We start from the raw sequence: 11,724 nt of genomic DNA, 5'->3' as shown, positions 1-11,724 counted from the left end.
TTGTTGGGGTCAATATTGATTTTTGGCACATAATAGAAGTTCGTTATCTGACAGATGAAATGGCGCCATTTCACAAATTTAAACTAATTACCGTTGCGTGAATGTGATCTTATTTTCGTTTTTTATGTTTTTTTTTATGTCATGGCTGGCAACTGAGCTGGTGGTTCGCCTGATAGTAAATGATCACCATCGCCCATGAACATTCGCAGAGGCTCAGACCTCTAAGAATGTGCTGTCCGCTTTTAAGGGATAAGGGAAACGGAAAGGATTGATGACTGGAAAGAAGGAATGGACTGGGAAGGGCTAGGAGAAGGAAATAGGCTTCCGGCTCCCCCACTCACTGTAAGAAACACAATAGCAAGCTATTATTTCACGCCGGTTTTCTGTGGGAGTGTGGTACTTCCCCGGTGCGAGCTGGCCCAATTCGTGCCGAAGCGTGCTCGACTCCCACAATAATTTTTCGTGAAATAAGTTTTTTTATCGTCATCATACCACGTTTGTTTCCTTTGCAGAGACACAGGCTTGCTACAGAGATTTTGGGCATAATCCATGCTGGTTAAGTGTGGGTTGGCAGATATCAATGACAGATGGTGCTACAGATAATATCCAGCTAAATTGATATTTTGAAGCCTCGATGAACCATTTTATATTGTTTTGTTTCCGAATCTACAGGTCTACTGAGGATCATTCATTATTTCATAGTTTGAATAAATGTCTTAAAAAAGAAGTTTTGAAGAAGATCTACGTGCGACCACGTGGGACCACTGAGTGAATCACCTTTCTATACTAGGTTAATTTAGCTCTTTCTTGTCATAAAAATTACTTTTTTTTTTTTCATCATCAGCTACTTAGTGTAAATGGGTGTTTTATTCTTCTTCTTCTTTCAATAGCAAACTTCAGAGCACAAAATAACATATAAGGTAACTTATATTTAAAAGGTACGTTTGTATAGTATTTTATTCTCTTTTATTTTACGCGGGTAGGTAAATACCTAAGAAAGAGCTTTACCTTAACCTTTACCTTTCTAAATAGAAACTAGACTTTAATTTTTAATATTAATAAATTATATAATCTGACGTTTCGAGCAATTTACAGCGAGGATGATCAGAGGAGACTAAGATGTTACATGATGGTCACATAAAAGTTATTGTTAGTGGAATTATATCTTCTTCTCTTTCTTTTTTTAGTTCTAACTTTATCTAATTTCAGTGCATGATGACTTACTGAAAAAGGGTCAATAATGTTACAGGACTATATTCTAACTGCATACTAAATAAGGACTGCAGTTTTCGCTCAAGAAAAAAGATAGATAAAGGAGAGCTAAACCGACACCTATCTCATACTCAAACGGAAGCAGTTCCAAGTCATATCTCATAATACATTTTGTGACAATTAAATCTGACACATCGTATCAACGTTTCTTCGTGTGTCAAAAGGTCATTGACATCGGTGACATTCCCAAGCCCGTATATATCCGTCAATCTATAATAAATAAAGGACGCACAAAACTTTCGTTGGAAACAAGCAACAAATAAAAATTAAACCATCTCCACTCTTACAAGACGATCCAGCATTAAGAAATATAAGACAATCAAATGAGCGCACAAAAACGGAGGAAAAGAGACAAAAACAAGATGGCGGATTGTTTTTAATTACCAAGTATCGGCATAAATCGAAGCCAGTCGCCGCGGGGCCGCCGGCGCAGCCGTAGAGCCGACATGCGTTGTCTTATTTTAATTTTATTTTAATTTGTTTCAATGCATTTCAATGGATTTTTTGTAATCCAATTAATTCTACTACGACATTACAAGGTGGTATGCGTGGGTTAGGGAAAGATGTGCGCATGGTTCTGCGCATATTACGTTTGAGCTGTTGTTATTTAGATTTGACGTTTGGAATTATTTTTTGGAACGTTAAGAATTATAACTTCTCGCATCAACATATTTGACAAAAATGTTAAAGGTCGAACTCAACATGGTATTATAAAAAATGAGGGTAGTGTTGTATTAATATAAACAATGAGCAAGCGAATGAATATAACAAATTATAAATTATGTTAAGTCTAGTCTAGAACTACTAACCGCTAATGCTGGATAATTAAAACATTTTGAAATGAAATCATTGAATATATTGTATTTCTATTTTTTTTACAAGTAGAGCATAGCATTACGGAAGCGTAATAATGCATTTCCATTTTGAATGAAATTACTGTAAGAAACTTGTTTCTCATTTATTCTGTAATTAATGTTACGTGAGTCTAATAGGAATTAAATATAGATAAAATTTCCGTCGCTTTTGGAGCATTCTTATTCTTATAAGCCCTTTTAAAGCCATAACTAAATAATGGTTATACGGAATAGAAAATAAATGGCATTTTACAATCAAATATTAACATTTAACATCTTATCTTAAATTATCAAAAATGGAAAAACAAAAAAAAATTTGAATACAAATGTAATCCGAACAGCGTCTCCACGCCACCTGTGTCTTCGATTCATAAAATTCATATGTAGGGGTGAAGGCGCGCGGATGCATTATATTTTACGTATAAATATAAACACGAACATTGTAGTGCGTCTGTCTGTAACCCTTTGTCATTGTCCGATATATTTGCTGATACCGAATGAAATGAAAGAAGTGATCCGTCCTTGTGGGGCATGGGACGTACATTAATTAGTGGAATATGAACTAATGGGATATTGGGCCATGCACTCTTGTATATAGGATTTTTGTATAATCAGTATCATTCACACGCAAACTGTACGTATGTTTCAGTTCGCTTGGGACAGAAATATGTCCACACTAGCGGTCCGCCTCGGCTTCGTCCGTGTTACATATATAGCCTTCCTCTATAAATGGGCTAGATAACACGGAAAGAATTTTTCAAATCAGACAAGTAGTTAGTGCGTTCAAACAAACAAACAGACTCTTCAGCTTTATAATATAAGTAAAGATGTCATGTGGGTTTTCTGCTTATCCGTGGCGTGAGTGACCTTCATTAGGTTAGATTTATATCATAGGTTTCTAATAGGATTTTTTATATAGATAGAATAGCTATCATCATCAAAGTCTTCATCATCAGTCCATATATTGTATATGCAGTGGTGATGTGAATAATGTACAGATAAATTTAAGGGATAAGAATAAGGAAAGGACTGATCACTGGAAAGAAGGAATGGACTGGGAAGGGCTAGAAGAAGGAAATAGGCCTACTTTAGATTATAGGTTTACGGGTACTGTGTGAGCAATGGCTGAGATAGTTATACTACCTACTAGGGGCTTACCTAATCTTATACCTTTAAACGAGCAATTTATATATATATATATATATATATATATATATATATATAATATATAATTGGAATCTCGGAATCGGCTCCAACGATTTTCATGAAATTTAGTATATAGGGGGTTTCGGGGGCGATAAATCGATCTAGCTAGGATTTTTTTTTAGAAAATGTCATATTCGTGTTTCATTCGTGTTTTTTTTTTCCTGACATCTATTGGTGAATAATAATACTATTTTGCTTCGTAGATAGCTGGACAACTGAAATAACACATAGGCACTTTTTATACCGATATTCCTACGGGATACGGACTTACGCGGTTTCAACCGCGGGTCACAGCTAGTTAGTATTATAATAGGTTAAAATCTATTTGGGTCTCATACCAAAATTTGAAAACTACTATATTTTACTATATCTATAATAAAAGGAAGCTGAAGGAGTTCGTTTGAACGCGTAGATCTCAGGAACTGTTGTACGGATTTAATAAATTCTTTCACCGTTGGATGTATATTTGATAAATGTATGACAATATAATGGTAAAGGTAACCACTAGTTAAATTGTTTAGATAATTTTGCATGTTGATTGTTGCAGTTAAAATTTGATTACTTGACCTAATTCTGTGTAGAGAATCACTCTTTAGATTTCGCTGTAATAGAGTTATTTAAGAATGAGTGGACATATTATTATCTTTATTATGAAATGTCATCTTTTATGTTTGTCACTATGAGTCATAAATAAGGAAAAATACTGGTAGGTACAAGCTTTTGACTGGTATCAATAGTCCGATCTCTGTGTCCACTTACAAGTAAAATATCAAAAAGCTTAAAAGATCTAATATGTTTTATAATGCAATTTAATGTTTGTGTTTGAATAATGTCCAAAAATTAAAGCAACTACTACATAAATGTCCATCTCAAAATGAAACGGTGCATTTTTCGTTTAATTTTTCAAGAACCCACAATAATACTAGAATAATAAAAAAAAAAATGAAAAGATTGTTTGTTTGATTCCGTAATCTCAGCGATTACTGAACCGATTTAAAAAATACTTTCTCCACTTGTACTGTGTGTACATGGTCTCTGAGTGATATAGGCGTTAGGTAAGTATTGTTTTAGAATGAAATAAAATGTTATGCATACTATAGTAATGTATAAAAACCTTTATTGCACAGAAATAGCCCGACCATTTCTAATTACTGATTTATTATTTATTACTATTATGTATAGATAATTCCATTTCATTACCCAATTCATAATAATGTCCATCTTACTTTTAAATTGTGAATTAAGTTATACAAATTACGAACTTTCTCACATGGACAGTCGTGCCATCACACACAAACAATACACTCGCAAAACAATATAATAACAATGGAATAAAAATCCTAATACTTACCTTCAAAAATTTTATTTTTTGCCCATCGTAAACATTAAAAGCATTCAAAATGGAAATAAATCCAACCCTTCTCAAATCTCATTTAATACGGAATTCGTAGTTTTTGAGAAATGATCAGCGACAGGGCCACAATGACGGCCTTTTTACCTTTTGGCCCTTTTCGGCTTGAGACAATAGGCCGCGGGGTCGACGACCCGGGATTATAAAGTTTTGAACACTTCGCCTTAGGGCTGTCGATAAATTGTTTTAGTTATAACTGGAGCAGTTTTAGTAATCTCACAGATGTTGTTAATGAAAATAATGAAAAGTAATTCTAGAAAATCAGAATAATGTAGATTATAAGGAAAAAGATTTAACTTAATAACTACTGTTGTGCTGAGTGATGCAGATATTATTTTTAATTCGCTTTTGATGGCTGAATTTTGAATTGAAGCAAACATGATATAAAGTTATCTAATTTGATTATAATAAAATATTCACTAATCTCATTTAATACTTATTTTAATTTCGAAAATGTGTTTTTTTCCATGTTCCTATTTTTTTCACGTCATAGAGTAGTAGATTTTATAGTGTTTTTATGTCTAGAAATAATTACAAGGTTAAAGAGTGATATAGGTTACTTATTACTTGATTTGCAGTAGAATAACTTCAAATTTGTGAATTCCAATAATGGCGCTATTATCTTGGATCATTCTTGGTACTTGAAAATAATTAAAGTACCGCTTTGTTTTAAGTATGCTCATGTTTAGAAAGATTGAGATAAATTAGAATTTTTAATGATAAAATTTATTGCAAAATAATTATCAATTTACAATGCAAATAAGAATAAAATAGTAAAAGATACAACAAAACACTAATTAATCGATAATATTACATATATTTGTAATTATTCTCGATCGTAGCAGCGAGTGACAACCCTATACATATAAATTATAATCCGCGCGGGCGCAGACGATGAGTTATTAAGAGTTTATGATCATTTTCACAGGACTGAGCTTATGATATTTTACCTGAGGTTGCAAAAAGTGTTTCAGTATAAACGCGAATCTCTTACGGCCAATGTAAACAATACTAACAAAGTCCGACTATATTTGATCTAGCAATACATTTATGAGACAAATCGTGAAACAAATCGAATGATTGTGTTTGTAGGCGCAGGGGAAATCTTTACTCTGTCTGTATATGTTTTTATACTTGAAGAACTTAATTTTTTATGGTTACTTTTGGTTACATAATATAACCATATACATACACGTATGTATGGTATATTGTCAATTGTTTATAAGTATTAATTTGTGTTTATTACCTAAATATTAATAAATAAATCTTATATATGTATAAATTTCTCGTGTCACAATGTTAGTCTCTATGCTCCTCCGAAACGGCTTGACCGATTCCTCTGAAATTTGGTAAGCATATTAGGTAGGTCTGAGAATCGGCTAACATCTATTTTTCATACCACTAAACGATAAGAGTAAGGCAGAACAGCGTTTGCCGGGTGCAGCTAGTATAATATAATATTAAATTAAATAGATACACATGGTATTGTATTTTGATCGATAATCATTCATGTCTAAATCATTGAATGATGATTATACAGTTTAGTATTATGCTATGCTCATACATACATATATATAAAGTGTTAGAAACACTGGTGCTGACAAAAGAGTAAAAGAATGCATTTTAATCTAAGATTAACATATATATTGTGTACTGTAATGCAACTGCATTACGGATTTTTGATCGATCTTTTAATGTTCCTCGGAATCCATGATACAAATGTGGCAACACATATCTAGGAGGTTCTATCAAAGCCTACTGCTATGTATAATAAAGTAAGACTTATTATACTTTTAACCGACTTTACAAAAAGGTGGAGGTTATAAATGGATTGTATTTTTGGCATTGTTTTAGTTTACCTCAGAACTTTCCACTAGCTGAACAGATTTTGAGGATTTTTTTAATACCAGTGCCTTCCGTGTTGTCCTCGTCAATATGGTTTATTTATGACAATTTGAAAGCGGATTACTTTGAGAACTTATTCGTATAGATAAAGGTTTAAGTTTAGATTATAAAAATTTGGTGTGAAGATTTACCAAAATCTATTAACAAATACTTACAAATATAAGTACTACATGAAACCATATAAAATTGTTTTCTAGACCATATTTTACATAGCATGCTTTTCCCAGCTTCCATTTTTTACGAAACTAAAGGAATAGTCGTTTAACCATATTTACATATAAACTAACACGGTTGCCTGTTATATATTCTAATTGACTGTTAATTAGTTCCACAGCAACAGTCGATTATATCGACCAGTAAGTTTTCCATTAACAAACTATGTTTATAAAAACAGTAGCGTACTTACTTTTCTAGCTAAAATTGGAAATCCACTCTTTGAAGTCGCCACCGGTGACTAATTAAATAAAAACAAACATGCAAATTAAACTAGTGAGCTTAAAACGTTAATTAATTAAACTGGTTATCAATAAAACGAGAATTAACAGCAATTAGCATATGTCGAGATATTACACATGGGATACATGCGAGGCTGTTGATTTAGGAGAAGCATAGCATTACACGAGTGGTGTATTTATTATTTAGTATTATTACTAGTATGGTATTATATTATCTGTGGTAATATATTGTTTAGTCTTGAATCTCATATACGTATTATAATATGAAGAGATTGTTTGATCGTGTCTATCTCAGGAACTGCTGGAAAAATTGCAAAAAATATTTTTAAACTAACTGTATGCGTAGGCTTCGTCTTATTAGATAACAACTAAATCTACTTTCCAAAATAAATTAACGAGTAGCAATTAATATGTATATTTTAAATCATATAAGATAATAAATATGATAATTTGTGGGTGATGGTTTGTTGGATGGATCATTGAACGGATGACAAAACCACTATACAAATTTTGATGATACTTTCAGTACTGTATGTACCATTATAACATGATATAGGCTATAGGTACGTAGAATTACTTTCTTTTGCCCGTGGTGTAGGTTTAAATTATAGTTAAAGACGCAGTTTTCAAATTCTACTAATATTATACCGCGAAATTTGTATGATGTATGGATGTTTCTTTTACGCCAAAACAGCTTATCGTATGAAATTAATGGATTTCTGAATGTCTGGATTAGCACACAGGCTACTCTATAACCGGGTACCATACGAGTAACGCCGCGGGTAACTGTTAGTATGAAATATAACGTAATTAATACATACTATGTTTGTTGACAGGTTTGTAACCTGGAAAAAACCTGGAGAATGGACGTGTAGCTAAGTAAAGATGATAAAAACCTATGTGTACTAAGAGTCCATCCACACACTTTCTCGTCAGTCTTTAACCGACATTCCCAAAACGATGCTATTCAATTTGCCTTTTTTTTTTGGTTTTGTTACTTCATAACTCCGTGTGTTTTCGACTGATGTGATTTTTGTATTTCAAATAGATTTGTTGTCATTTGGTTTAATTTCAAAATCAGGAGTGGTACCTCCCCAGAGACGTGAGTGACTTATTTCGTAGAAAAGAATTATAGATACCTATAAGAAAACTCTGTAATATCACAACATGGTATAAAATTAAGTTAAATTCTATGTCTCTATGTATGCTTAAATCTTTAAAGCTACGCAACGGATTTTGATGGTTTTATTTTTTTAAATAGATAGTGTGATTCAAGACGTTTATATGTACAATAATATCTATTTAACTTCTCCGAATATAACGAGTGCGAAGCCGCGAGCAAAAGCTAGCTAATAATAAAACAAATTACAACATCTGCATGTATTAAATTAATTTAAAAAACGGCCCACAAGACGCGACTGAATCGAACGTTTTTCATTAAACACGACTATCAGAAACAATGAGGTCTATCAAGCGACGCCGCGGGGCGAGCGCAGCGCACTAAACAATCCCCAGGAACGTGACTCAGCACTAACCACTTATTCAAAACTCAAACATATTTTAAAATATGAAATCCTCAAGACTGGTTATATTTTTATTTCACATTGAGTGAAATGACGCGGCGTATTCCATTTTATTTTTATTGCTCTCGATCGACTATTTGTTGATATCGGGAATTATCAGGCTCGTAGGTTTCTGTGTTTTTATGTTTCTGTCTTCATTCGGACGTCTCGAATTCGAAGATGGATTATTTATCGAATCATTCTAGGATAAATCGATAAGTCTAAAAAGAGTCTAATTGGATATTAAGTGTCTTATGAGACACTTGGTAGCGTAGGTATTTATAGATGTACTAAATACCTAATGTGCACAAAGATCCATCAAGGTTAGATAAATAAATTCTTATAAAGAGTCTTACTTGATGTATTCAATAATAATTGAAGACGCAATATGACGCCACACTTCCGGTTCCCTTTACCTGTATAAAGATATTAGATAAGCATAAAAAGTCGCATCGTTATTCCTGAGTTTTTGTTAAATTTATGAAAATTTACTAAGATACGAGAACGTTAGGTAAGCATTAGCTGTACTATATAAAGTCTAATCTAAATTCAATATAATTTTGTATAATGTTGCCATCGTAAATCTTCACTCCATTCATACATTTTGTATAAATAAATTCAATAACAATCAATTGTATGTCGATTCATTCATTGTTTTTTATATAAAAAACTAACATATAATATATATACTAGTACATTCCAAGCGGAAACAAATCCAATAGAGAAGAATCATAAAATCTTTTTAGCCGTTCTAAGCTATACGTGGTGTAACTAACAAGACTCTCTTATATGTATATTAAATACTAGCTCTTCGCCCCAGCTTCGACCATGGTAAGTATTTACTTATATAGCCTGTCACGCAGTATAGATGCAGCTTTGTTCTGGTGAAAGAAATTTTGAAAACTGTTCATAGGTTTTTAAAAACAAACTTACATACAAATTTGTCCTATTTGTCTTATAATTAGTATAGATTCATATTATTTACAGATATTCTTATGACTCAGTCAAATTAAACGGCTTTGGGAATTATTATTACATATCGTTTAGAATAATAAAAAACGTACGTAGGTACGTTAGTAATACCTATTAAAGTATTATTTTATCTGTGGTAATATTAAGTATTCTCTGACGTAAGGAAGTTAGTTAATCTTGATGATCGTAACCGAAGCTAAGATACACTCCTGAAATTATTATTTTTTAGTTTAAAGTGGATCAAAGTCGAGTTTAAAGTCGGTTACATGCAGACACGGGTGAATATTAAAATCGTAATGGAAACCAAACCAAAAGTAAAGTAACAAAGGAAAGGAACAATGAAATATAATAGACATTTTTAAGATTATGAACAATCGTAGTGTAGGAAAAAGCTTAATATGTTGAAGGACAACCTCTTTAGTTTGATGTAATGTGGACATGCCATTATTTTCATATAAATACATTAAATTAAATTACGCACTATTTTGGAATGAATCATGTATGAGATTGATGAATAAGAATTTAAAGAAATTTATTTTTACACGCGTGTAATGCAATAACTAGTAGACATTTGTAGACATTTCTTACAAATAATTCATGAGGTAATCATATGGTTAGCAGTGATAGCTATTGCGTTTGTAAGATTTTTTTATTATATTATCTAGTATGTGTATGTGAGATTATTTCACTAAACAGATTTTTGTTAAATAAACCTTACAATTATGAATCCAAAAGCATAATGCTTATATGAGGAGATATTTTCAGTTCCAAGTTTACAAAAACTCATTACTAAGACTAATTTAACAAATTTGAGTGCCTTTGCGTAGATTTCAATAATCTGAGTTACATTCATTAACCATGCATGTGAGCTAAGTATATAAAGTTGATGTCGCCTAAAAATATTGATTTATAAGAAACTAGGTACGATATAATCACCGTCGCATCCACGAGTCACTAGCGCCAGCAAGAATGGAAGAATCGAGTTAAATTCAAAAACGGGATGATTTTTAAAAAATGTATTCGAGTGAGCGCGTTCATTTATAATGAGGAACCGAACTGACTGGAAAAAAAAACGTACAAGCATACCCTTTTCGAGTTTACGAAAACGATACAGTGATAAATTTGAAATATGGAATGAGATGTGATACTTTTTATTCTTGCAGCCAACGGTTTTTGTGTCCATTTTTTAATTTCTCTTAATGGCCCTTTGAACACTTTACGGTCGAATCCTTGCTACCGTTTTATGGGCTATTAATTTTAGATGTGTTTTTGGTTCGGTCAAAGTAATAGTTATATATAATACTTCTGTAAGGATGGATTTTGTTTAATAAGTCATTAGTTAACGCACATGCTTGATCTTTAAACGTTGGATGTATTTTTAGTGTTTGTAGTGTACCACGCTATAAATTTATGTTTTGAATGGATGTATTTGAATTTCAATAAATTTATCTGATTATCTTTTAGATCGGGCAATCTGCATTAACTATTTTATTACTTTATTTTGTAGCACTACATAGTATAAAACAAAGTCCCTTTCTCTGTTACTATGTCTCTATGTATACTTTAAAACTACGTAATTGATTTTGATGGGGTGTTTTTAATAGATAGAGAGGTTAAAGTGGAAGGTTTAGATGTATAATAACTATTAATCTACTCCAAATTTAACGCGTGCCAAACACCGGGCAAATTTAACGCGTGCCAAACACCGGCTGGTTTTATTATAAATTTATGATTTTTAATCATTTCATTCGCTAAAAATTGCTTTTATACGATTCCTGATTCTTGAAAGGTTATATTTTATTTGTCTGTATTTGTGATCGAACCTAACACCTTGTGTTAAAACTTTACATTTGAACTTGTTATGGAGATTGTAATAAATTATAAAACATAAGTACATAGTATCTTTCAAGAAGAGAGGCAAGACTTTCTGACACCCAAATATTTATTATTTTAGACCGTGGCTTTGTCTGCGTAGCCAAAGTAAGATATAGACAGTCCCGGGGTTTTTCCCACATTGGTACCGCCCTCGTGGGATTCCTGGATCAAAAATTTTCCCTCAACTACTAAAATATTCAATTAACAACCCC

This window comes from Zerene cesonia, chromosome 28, assembly GCF_012273895.1.
Source record: "Zerene cesonia ecotype Mississippi chromosome 28, Zerene_cesonia_1.1, whole genome shotgun sequence".
NCBI lineage: Eukaryota > Metazoa > Arthropoda > Insecta > Lepidoptera > Pieridae > Zerene > Zerene cesonia.
The sequence above is the reverse complement of the archived record's forward strand: the minus strand, read 5'-3'. Positions refer to the sequence as shown.